The sequence below is a fragment of the Crinia signifera genome, chromosome 12 (assembly GCF_055691185.1).
Source record: "Crinia signifera chromosome 12, ASM5569118v1, whole genome shotgun sequence".
NCBI classification, from domain to species: Eukaryota; Metazoa; Chordata; class Amphibia; order Anura; family Myobatrachidae; genus Crinia; species Crinia signifera.
In genome coordinates, this window is record NC_139228.1 from 87,361,521 (window position 1) to 87,370,855 (window position 9,335).

Genomic DNA, 9,335 nt, shown 5'->3' on the forward strand with positions numbered 1-9,335 from the left:
GCAGACCCCCAACATCAGAAATGGGGATGAATTCAGTCCCAACCAAATGGTTCTGAATCAGGCCCAGTGTGTGGACTGCAGTTTAATAGTCAATTGAACATCTTCCTTAAGATGTAATATAGAAATCGGTTGAAAAACACTGCTACCCTATTCAGGAATGTTTGGCCCGGCGTCCTCTGTTCACCTGTGGTGGATGGAGTCGGTATATAAAAGTAGTTGAACATTGTTAGCCATTAAAAAGTGGAAGCAACACTGTGTGATTGAGTGTCCACAAGTCCTTGTATGACATTGCTGACTTAAATTACTCCCGTTGTCGCTGTAAATAACCGCATGTTGCCTGACACAAGACTAAATAAAATGACCGATATATTACCGCTGACGATGGACATCCTTTCGGCAGTGTTACAGAGAGAGACATCTACAACACCATAAAACATTACAAAAAAGTCCAAGATCTGGTAAATAATAGTGTAAGTACGATCCACTTCCCGATTTCCAGGCGTATAAATATCTGACAGGAGAACCACTTACTAAATGATGTTTTACTTTCTCTTGTTACTGCCATAGCTGCGTCCAATTATTTCCCAACCTAGCAATTTTCTCATATCAGTGAATCGCGTTTTATTGCAAATAGAGTCGTATAAGGGTAGAACGGCTATTGTGATTATATATACTTAGTTTATCTTTATTATCAGCATTTTCAGCACTCCAAGGCGACACATACATATTTATGTAGCAAATCATTACCCAGGGGAACTCGCTGTCTGGCCGGATTCCGTTTGTGTGTGGAAGTTGGGGGTCGTAAATTTAATGGTGGAGATTTCCAATTTGTAAAACGGAGGCCTTGTATTGATGTTTTGTTTAGGGCACATTATGAACGAGGCAGGTTATCGGTATTTTTTCATGCCGACGTTCAATTAGTAGAAATTTGGGGCGAGATTTAGTGAAGTGCGATTTTTTTCAAATGTGCGATTTTGCTCAAAATCGCACTATATCGCATTTTTTAGAAATGGCATTTTTGCTGTGAATTCGCAAATTTAATGAGATGCGAATTTGTGGCAAAAAAGTGCGATATGGTGCGATTTTTAGGCATGAAAATGTGAGATTTTTAGGCATGAAAATGTGCGAATTTGAGTAAATGTGCGAATTTGAGTAAATTTGCGATTTTGTGTTTAGAAAAAAAAATGGCGTGGGGTTCCCCCTCCTGAGCATAACCAGCCCCGGGCTCATTGAGCCAGACCTGGTTTCAAAAATACGGGGGACAAAAAATCTGGGGTTCCCCCGTATTTTGAAACCAGTACCGGGCTCCAACAGCCTGCGGTGTCATGCCACAGCCGGGGCATTAAATTATGCAAATTATATACGTTTCAATCGAAAAACATCTGGATGCGGGTTCCGGCGCGACTAAAAATCGCACTTTCAGAAAGTGCGATTACGCGTCAAAAATCGCAATTCTTTCCGTTTTTCACATCTCATTAAATATGCGAATTCGGGAAAAAGGCCGTTTTGGCGAATTAAATCGTAAAATACATATTTTTGCATCTCATTAAATGTCACCCTTCATGTTTGTGTACTTTATTAGAAGTATGAAATGATCAATTAATGGTGGAAATAACAGGATTTGCAGTATTTTAAAATGATCAATCGGAATTGAGCTTTCATGATCCTAATTTGCATATGATTGGTCAATGCTCGACTGACTGTTTGGTGTAGACTGCATCTTATTTTTATTATTTTTTACTATATAGAGTTTCTCTACAGTTAGGGAGTCATTCTGGTTGACTTGGTAAGCTGCGAAGCTCACAGCTTATTGAGTCCTTGTGACGCCGCCCCGGGGAAAATCTACCCCCCCCCCCCAACGCCATATCTCCTTGCAACCATTTGAGGGGATGGGTTAGGAAGACGCATCCCCCTGCATGCGCCCGCAGCAGGATAAGTCATTTGATGGTCAGTGACAATGGAATGATTGTCATCAATATAAGTCAGTTGAGACTGTCTTATGTTTGCGGATGCCGGAAGGAAGACAAGGTGGACGGTTGATGTCATGTGACGTCAGCCGCCTGCCGTCGGGAGGCATCAGCCCGCCCGGGTACCCATGGGATCGCCAACCATGGGTGCAGCACAGTCTATCTCTACTATTTCGGAACAAGGGCCATGCTGCTCAATGCATGAAATAGCCACCGCCTCGCTCCCCCCGAGGCCGTCACTCCCTCCCTGACAGTAGGTGCCGGCACCCTGCCGGGTTCCGGTGGCTGCCGCTATCGATTCGATATCGGCAGCAGACAAATCTTACCATGTGTACTCGCCTTGTTACCCACAATCATTAATCGTGGATAATAGGATATCGCCCTTCTCCCATGTCTCTGGTGAGGAAGTCATGAGCCTCATCCATTCCTCCTCCAGTCCTATTTCTTCCCACTTGACCATATCATCTCCCACCTCCCCTATTACCTATCTCCTTCTGTCTATTCCCATCTTGTCCACCTCCTCAATCTCTCCCTCTCATCAGGCGACTGTAGGTTTCCCTGAAGGTTCTGGTTCTTGGTCCTCTTCTTCTCTCTCTCTCGCCATATATCCTCATTAGTCTTTTGACTTACAATATCATCCCTATGATGATTACAATAAAATCAACCTATCGTCCTCTGACCTGTCCTTCTCTCTCCTCACTTGTATCTTCAACTGTCCCTGTGCTATATTTCTTGGGATATTCCAGAACTTTCTTAAACTCAACGTGTCTAAGACTGAGCTGATCTTCTCACCCCCAACATATTCCCACTTCCCATAGTTTAATTGAGGTTTATTTACTAAAAGATGAGAGTTCTATTGAAGATGGGGGGCGAAATGTAATGGGAGGCGTTTTTTTTTGCGATTTTTTTCTGCAAAATATGCCGTTTTCGGGCATTTCCCAAAAATCTCATATTTTATAGGGTGCGATTTGCGGCAAAAATCGCATTTTTTAAAGGTGCGATTTTTAGTTAGACTAAAAATCGCATCCAGATGTTTTTCCATTAAAAAGGATAGAACTCGCATATTTAATGAGTTGCGATTTTTAGTAAAGATTACTAAAAATCGCAAAAAAAATAGACCAGGTTCTGCCTGGCGATTTTATCACAAACATGCACAGATCATTGAGATCTGTGCATGGTTCTGTTGTAAAAAAAATAGTTAAAACAAAAAAAAAGAAAAAAAACGGCGTGCGGTCCCCCCTCCTAAGCATAACCAGCCCCGGGCTCAAAAAGCCGGTGCTGGTGTCATAAAATCAGAGGGACAAACAAATAGGGGTTCCCTTGATTTAATGAAACCAGCACCAGGCTCAAGGTCCAGCGCTGGTTCCCAAAATACGGGGGACAAAATGACTAGGGGTCCCCCGTATTTTAAGAACCAGCACCAGACCCAACCAGCCAGCAGGGTAATGCCACAGCCGGGGGACACTTATTATATAAGGTCCCGCGGCCAAAGCATTATCCCCGTGGCTGGTCAGCATGGGCAGGGGTCCTGGGGAATTGGGGACCCCCCCAATGAAGGGGTCCCCCCCCCCTCCAGGACTTACCAGCCCATGCTGAAAGTCCGGGGCTGTCCCCGATGCCCCTGGGCGGTGGGCATCGGGCTGATGAAAAGTGTAAAAAAAGAATAAAAACTATTGTCTTCTACTGTAGAACTATGAGTCCCAGCAAGCCTACCCCGCATGCTGGGACTTGGAGAACCACAAGTCCCAGCATGCGGGGCATTAAAGGGCCCGCTGGCACTTGTAGTTCCACAGTACAAAAAATAGTTAAATAAAACACACTGACACCCTGAAAAATAAAAGTTTAATACATCCACAGCCCACACATACTGATACTTACCTACCTTGAGCCCGTAGGTCGGAACCTGGATCCTGGGTCCGGGCCTCCAGGGCTGAAGAGTCCGGTTCCGGGGCCTCGGTCCTGGTTCCGGGGCTGGTCCGGGGTCCGGGGCTCCAGGGCTGAAGAGTCCGGTTCCGGGGCCTTGGTCCTGGTTCCGGGGCTGGTCCGGGGTCCGGGGCTCCAGGGCTGAAGAGTCCGGTTCCGGGGCCTTGGTCCTGGTTCCGGGGCTGGTCCGGGGTCCGGGGCTCCAGGGCTGAAGAGTCCGGTTCCGGGGCCTTGGTCCTGGTTCCGGGGCTGGTCCGGGGTCCGGGGCTCCAGGGCTGAAGAGTCCGGTTCCGGGGCCTTGGTCCTGGTTCCGGGGCTGGTCTGGGGTCCGGGGCTCCAGGGCTGAAGAGTCCGGTTCCGGGGCCTTGGTCCTGGTTCCGGGGCTGGTCCGGGGTCCTGGGCTCCAGGGCTGATGTCTCCGGGGTCCAGGATCTGAAGTTATCAAAAAGGGGTACCTAAGGAAGGAAATCCTACTCACCTGGTCCCCTGCGACGACCCCGGCATCTTCTCCGGCAGACGTGCTGCTCCCGGCTGGTACCCGCTCACGGACTGGAGAGGCGCAGAGATGTTTCATCTTCCGCGCCTCTCCTCAGACTGATTCTATTGGCCACCTAGCGGTCAATCAGGAGCCGACTTTCTCGGCTCCTGATTGGCCGCTAGGCGGCCAATAGAATCAGTCTGAGGAGAGGCGCGGAAGATGAAACATCTCTGCGCCTCTCCAGTCCGTGAGCGGGTACCAGATGGGAGCAGCGCGTCTGCCGGAAAAAATGCTGGTGTCGTCGCCGGGGACCAGGTGAGTAGGATTTCCTTCCTTAGGTACCCCTTTTGGATTACTTCGGATCCTGGACCCCGGAGACATCAGCCCTGGAGCCCAGGACCCCGGACCAGCCCCAGAACCAGGACCAAGGCCCCGGAACCGGACTCTTCAGGCCTGGAGCCCCGGACCAGCCCCGGAACCAGGACCAAGGCCCCGTAACCGGACTCTTCAGCCCCGGAACCAGGACCAAGGCCCCGGAACCGGACTCTTCAGCCCTGGAGCCCCGGACCAGCCCCGGAACCAGGACCAAGGCCCCGGAACCGGACTCTTCAGCCCTGGAGCCCCGGATCCAGGGACCGACCTACGGGCTCAAGGTAGGTAAGTATCAGTATGTGTGGGCTGTGGATGTATTAAACTTTTATTTTTCAGGGTGTCAGTGTGTTTTATTTAACTATTTTTTGTACTGTAGAACTACAAGTGCCAGTGGGCCCTTTAATGCCCCGCATGCTGGGACTTGTGGTTCTCCAAGTCCCAGCATGCGGGGTAGGCTTGCTGGGACTCATAGTTCTACAGTAGAAGACAATAGTTTTTATTCTTTTTTTTTACACTTTTCATCAGCCCGATGCCCACCGCCCAGGGGCATCGGGGACAGCCCCGGACTTTCAGCATGGGCTGGTAAGTCCTGGAGGGGGGAGACCCCTTCATTGGGGGGGTCCCCACTTCCCCAGGACCCCTGCCCATGCTGACCAGCCACGGGGATAATGCTTTGGCTGCGGGACCTTATATAATAAGTGTCCCCCGGCTGTGGCATTACCCTGCTGGCTGGTTGGGTCTGGTGCTGGTTCTCAAAATACGGGGGACCCCTAGTCATTTTGTCCCCCGTATTTTGGGAACCAGCGCTGGACCTTGAACCTGGTGCTGGTTTCATTAAATCAAGGGAACCCTTATTTGTTTGTCCCTCGGATTTTATGATACCAGCACCGGCTTTTTGAGCCCGGGGCTGGTTATGCTTAGGAGGGGGGACCGCACGCCGTTTATTTTCTTTCTTTTTTTTTTTTTCCACACACCGCACAGTACTGAAAATGTGCCGATTTTCATGACTGAAAATCGCACATTTTCAGGACTTAAAAATCGCCAGAAATCGCACCATATCGCACTTTTTTGCTGAAAATTCGCATCTCATTACATACAGTATGCGAATTCGCGGCAAAAAACGCAATTTTTAAAGGTGCGATTTGGTGCGATTTTTTTCTTACGAAAAAAATCGCACCCTATTACATTTCGCCCGGGATGTTTCCAACCGCAGCTGTTGTAGTCATTACTAACTGTCACATTTTCAAGCACGTACTACACATTCATTCCTTCTATAGACCCACGGGTGGCCTGAAAAACATAAACTGTTGGTAGATCTTGAGGACAGGTTTGGCCACCCCTGCAGTAGAGCAGTGGCGTAACTATAAATTTTGCTCCCCCAAGCCAAAAAAGTGGTGGCGCCCCCCCCACTAACTATATATATATATATATATATATATATATATATATATATATATATATATATATATATATATATATATATATATATATATATATATATATATACATACATACATACATACATATACACACACACAGGGATCCAGAAAAAATGACAGTGGGGGCACTACAATAAATAAATGGGGGGGGGGAGGGGCAGTTTCGTGCAGGTTCCTAGAAAAGTGTGTATGGTCTAATACAACGGGTTGTGGACTACAAGGAAATACTGTTCCCAGGAGCCACAAATTCATTTTCATCATTCCGGGTGCATGGGATACAGTTCTAGCTGGGGACAGATGGGTATATGCTGGGCAGAGAGAGGGAGACAGATGTGGGGAGAGGGGAGATAGATGCTGAGGAGTGCGCATGGGGCAGATGCTGGGTAGAGAGAGGGTGGTACAGATGTCGGGCAGGAAGAGGGGGACAGGTGATGGGCAGGGAGGTGGTACAGATGCTGGACAGAGAGAGGGGAGAGATGCTGGGGATGGAGGGGGACAGACATTAGACAGAGAGAGGAAGACAGGTGCTGGGAAGAGGGAGGGGGGATGAATGGTGGGCAGAGAGAGGGGGTGGTTTGCAGGGATGATTGACAGGGAGAGGGGGAACGGATGGTGGGCAGAGAGAGGAGATGGATGGTGGGCAGACAGAGGCCGGATGGTGGACAGGGAGAAGGGGTACGGATGGTTGGCAGGGAGAGGAGGGGGGCAGATGCTGGGCAGGCATAGGGGGGAGAGAGAGGATATCCAGTGAGTCGGTGGGCAGATACTGGGCAGGTAGAGTGGGGACAGATATTGGGCAGGGAGTGGGGTAGGCACTGGGATGGAACGCAGGACTGAGGGGCGGGCATAGACGGACTACCTCATACATACATACACTGCCTCCCTGATATATACAGATACATACAGTACATACATACACTGCATCCCTCATACATACATACAACCATCCATCCATACACTACCTACCTCATGCATGCATACATACATACATACATACACTGACTTCCTTATGCATACATACATACATAGCCTCCCTCATACATACATACATACATACATACACTGACTTCCTAATGCATAAATGCATACACTGCCTACCTCATACATACATACATATATACATACATACACTGCCTCCCTGATACATACAGCACATCCATACACTGCCTACCTCATACATACACTGCCTCCCTCATACATACATACATACATACACTGACTTCCTAATGCATACATACATACATACACTGCCTACCTCATACATACATACATACATACATACATACATACATACACTGCCTCCCTGATACATACAGAACATCCATACACTGCCTCCCTCATACATACATACATACATACATACATACATACACACACTGACTTCCTAATGCATACATACATACACTGCCTACCTCATACATACATACATACATACATACATACATACATACATACACTGCCTCCCTGATACATAAAGCACATCCATACACTGCCTACCTCATACATACATACATACATACATACATACATACATACACACACTGACTTCCTTATGCATACATAAATACATACACTGCCTCCCTCATACATACATACATACATACAACCATCCATACACTACCTACCTCATGCATGCATACATACATACATACACTGACTTCCTTATGCATACATACATACATACATACATACATACATACACACAAACACACACACACTGCCTCCTACATACATACATACATACATACATACATACATACATACACTTCACCCTCATGCATACATACATACATACATACATACATACATCCATATGTCCCCAAAATGACATCCATACATGTATCCCAAGATATTAATAATATTGTACATACCACTGGCGCTGGGTGGAGGGCCTGCCAGCAGCAGCATTAGGGAGACCAGCAGCAGGTGTTTGCAGGGGCCAGCTTAATTGTCACTGGCAGAGAAGAGGCAGCAGCTCCGGCCCCAGGAACCCATGCTTGTTCTCAGTCAGGCTCGGCTCAGCAGTGACTGGAGGGAGGAGGCGGGGCTCAGAACTGCAGCGTGGAAAGTGAAAGTAAAGTCACTTCCTCTGCTGCTGCTGTCCTTGTAAGCCCCGGCTCCTGAGTCCCGTCCAGCAGCAGCTGCTGCCTGTCATCCCACCCTGCACACTAGTTAGTACGCTGGGCGCCCACCGCAGTTGGCTCCCCCAAGCAGCTGCGGGGGCTGCCTTTATTGTAGCTACGCCCCTGCAGTAGAGTGTTTTTATTTCTTAAAGTCAAACCTTATACTGAATGTGTTTTTTGTTATCAAAACAAGTTATAGCCAGAATCTACTGCATACTTGCCTAGACTCCCGAAAATTGGGTCCTCCTCTGGCCCTCCGTTAAGATGGGCAAGCCTCCCGCATGTGCCCGGAGCTGCTGCACCCCCCTGCAGCCTCTAATTCAAAATGGGGAGCCTGACTAAAATGACACGAATCGCATCATTTTGCGTCATTCACGCCGCATTTTATCTCTGCAGACCCGTTAATCATGAAGTTTGTGCAGGGTGGGGGGGGCGTGGCTTGGCGACTTCATCGTCAAACCCCCCCCCCCCTACCCCCCACGTGTGGTATCTGGTCTCCCCTCTGGGAGAAATTAAAGGTCGGCAACTATGGTCTACTGTGCATGTGAAGGTCTCCGAAAACACGGGTCTCGTTCCCAGGGACTTATGTACTGCGCATGTGGAAATCACAAGGAAAATATCAGCCACAAAATTTTTTTTCAGCAATGCATGTCTGCAGCGTATGCGGGCGTGGGACTTGGGTGAGTTAATATAATTTCGTAGATGCATAAATTATAGGTATTCCAAAGCACGTAAGGGTATCTGTGTGTAAACATGCCCCACATTCATCTTGCTTGCTGTATATATAATTTGTATACCACTTTTTGTGCTTTTGACTCCGCATATAACATCATGTTTACAGCTGTTAAAATCCTTCTTTCTGCAAATGGTTCCAATTAATCATGAGTCCCTCTCTGAGGCTTTCCAGCTAAGTTATCTAGCCAGCATGCGCCACCTTGTGGACATATGGGTATATGCCTCTATGACTAGTACATCCATCTATTTCTTAGTCTACTCCAGTAAACGCCAGCCCTTTCTCCTGTGCAGACTCAAG

At 47.9% G+C, this 9,335-nt stretch overlaps 1 long non-coding RNA gene across 2 annotated transcripts in view; it reads right to left on the reverse strand.

The window, feature by feature from the left end:
- The window catches only part of LOC146049930 (uncharacterized), a 29,208-nt gene extending 20,509 nt beyond the window's left edge, over positions 1-8,699 (reverse strand). Inside the window, exon 1 of one of the 2 annotated variants that reach the window (XR_014466237.1) lies at positions 8,524-8,699. This is a non-coding gene — a long non-coding RNA (uncharacterized LOC146049930). Of the gene's footprint in view, positions 1-8,050; positions 8,187-8,523 lie in introns of those variants that run through there. The other variant, XR_014466236.1, reaches the window with a different exon arrangement.
- Positions 8,700-9,335: the final 636 nt, after the last annotated feature.